This window comes from Egretta garzetta, unplaced genomic scaffold (genome assembly GCF_000687185.1).
Source record: "Egretta garzetta isolate BGI_Z169 unplaced genomic scaffold, ASM68718v1 scaffold91, whole genome shotgun sequence".
In the NCBI taxonomy this organism is placed as follows: domain Eukaryota; kingdom Metazoa; phylum Chordata; class Aves; order Pelecaniformes; family Ardeidae; genus Egretta; species Egretta garzetta.
In genome coordinates, this window is record NW_009258661.1 from 4388438 (window position 1) to 4390690 (window position 2253).

At 59.7% G+C, this 2253-nt stretch overlaps 1 protein-coding gene across 1 annotated transcript in view; it reads right to left on the reverse strand.

Moving 5' to 3' along the window:
* The window catches only part of LAMB2 (laminin subunit beta 2), a gene marked incomplete at its 5' end in the record, with an annotated part of 27416 nt that overhangs the window by 1203 nt on the left and 23960 nt on the right, over positions 1-2253 (reverse strand). The gene's annotated exons all lie outside the window — the stretch shown is intronic.

Genomic DNA, 2253 nt, shown 5'->3' on the forward strand with positions numbered 1-2253 from the left:
GAGGCAAGCCATGAGCTCGGGAACAGCCCGTCCTGCCCCCACCCATGTACCAAGCACAGACCCCACAGCTCCACTGGGGCATGGCCGGGGGCAGGAGGCAGCTCCAAGGGAAGCACTCAGTTGGAGGGAACATGCTGGCAGCTCTGTGCTTCCCACCCCATGTCACCGGGATGTTTGCGTTCCAGAAATGCTCGGGGCAACAAGTAGCCACAAAGGTGGAGTCATAGCCACGAACTGCAAGGGATCCCAGAAAGCAAAGCCAGCCCCACGACAGGCACTGTGCCCGAACTGTTTCTCTTCAGGCCAACACACCCTTGTAACCAAGAGCCACTGAAGCCAAGCAAAAAGCTCGAGCGTCGAGTCCAGCTCGGCTGCATGGCACAGGCAACTCCCACCACTCATGGCAGAGGGGCCCAAAATGATGCGGAGCCAGGGACAATGAGCAGGGCCCAGCATCAGCCCCGGAGAGCCTGAAAGAGGCAGTGCCATCCCCAAGCTGCTACCTGCACTGGGTCTCCCCGGGACGCCGCAGCACCTCTGACTGCAGAGGGAATGGGAAGGGGCCCTTGCAGCAGTGAACGTGACCGTGGTTCACAAGGCTGGGCCACTAGTGCTGGCAGGCCACTGCTGCCAGACACACACCACTGCTCAGCTCCAGTCCCTACCAACACCGAAACAGGTCGGCTACAGGTGCTTCCCGGCACTGTGAAAGCTAACCTGGGCTTGCCAAACACAGGAAAGTATGTTTTGTGCTGTATTTCTTTTGCCTCTAGGGTGAAAACCCCACAAGGAGTGGGAGATGAGAAGTAGTGACTGTTTTGTGAGGGGTCAGGCCAGGCTCCATCACCTCCTTCCTGTGCCTCTCAAGGGGTGGCACAGAGTAACTGCTGGGCAGAGTGACAGCAAACTCCAAAATGGGGTCCTAGAGGGCTGAGAAAGGATAATTGTCCTCTCAAGAAGGGACAAGTGGAAGAGCCAGAGTCGCGTGTCTGCTGTCACTCCTCTGGGAGAAGCCTGCTGCTCTCATGCCTCACTGAGGGCTTGGCTCCCTCAGGCGCTTTGCCGACAGTTATTTCTAATGGCAGGCAGGAGCCAAGCAGGGCTGGGGCTCTGCCCAATTCCAGTTGCCAGACTGATGCCAGCCCAAGGCCACTGCAGTCACTGTGGGGTTCCAGAGGAGTTCAGACAAAGCGCAGGTTATTCCCATTTATCTGTTCAGCCCCCGGGTGTGCAGGGGCATGGAGGCTTTGGCACCACTAATGTAGGAGCCGCTGCAGGGGAGAGATGGTGAAAGGCCACCTGGCTGGATGCCAGACCTACCTCCGAGAAGCACCCGATGGGCTGGGTGCTTGTACAAAACCTTACTCAATCCTTCTCCGAGCCGCGAAAGCCTGGCCACACTGCCGAGAGAGGAAGTGCCTCCTTGCCCTCTGCCCTCCCAGCCTTTGTGCCGGTGTGAGCACCCACGTGGCTGCAGCACGTACTGGATCAAGACACCAGCCAGAGCTAAACTGCTTTCTGCCAAGTTTGTCTTATGCTAGAGCAGTTCCCTAACCCAGTTCCCACCGGGGCTGCACAAACACTTTCACTGGCCAGAAGAAAGGGAGAACTCGGGAACAGGAGCAAGGGGCCGGGGAGAAGCCCGCCCCTTCCCACAGCAGTGCCACACCAGGCTAGTGTAAACGCTCAGGGCACAACAGCAGGAGGTGCACAAGACGACACGATTTGCTCGCCCCCCCCCCCCGGGCTTAGGGCACATTTAGCACTTGGCAGGAAGAGCCCCCCCTCAGCACCCAAAGGCCTTTACTGGGGTGGCCGTGGAGGAGGTTGGCCGTGCCCCAGCTTCATCCTTCCACAGACTTTTGGCTCCTCCACGTCCCGAACACAGATGACAGAAACGCTTCCCTCGCACACACAAATACTTTTGTCACCTTCTGCTCCTCGTTCCCCCCAGGAATCAGAAACCTCAAGGCTCAAGCTCATATCTTACTTCAGTTTCTCGGCGTGCCTGACACGCAGGCTGAGCCAGGACGAGCACAGAGCTGCTCAGGGCAGGCACCCGACCCGGCACTGCCACACATGATGTTTCCAATCCGCGTGGAAATCCCCGTGCCCCCCAAGCACCGTTACGGCAGAGCGAGCCCTTACAGCTGTGCCGCGCAGGGAGCACGACCGGCCCAGCTCCCCCCAGGCCCTGACAAGCCCCCGGGGCAGGTGCGCCTGGCCAGCGATCGGCCCGCACCAGGCCCCCCG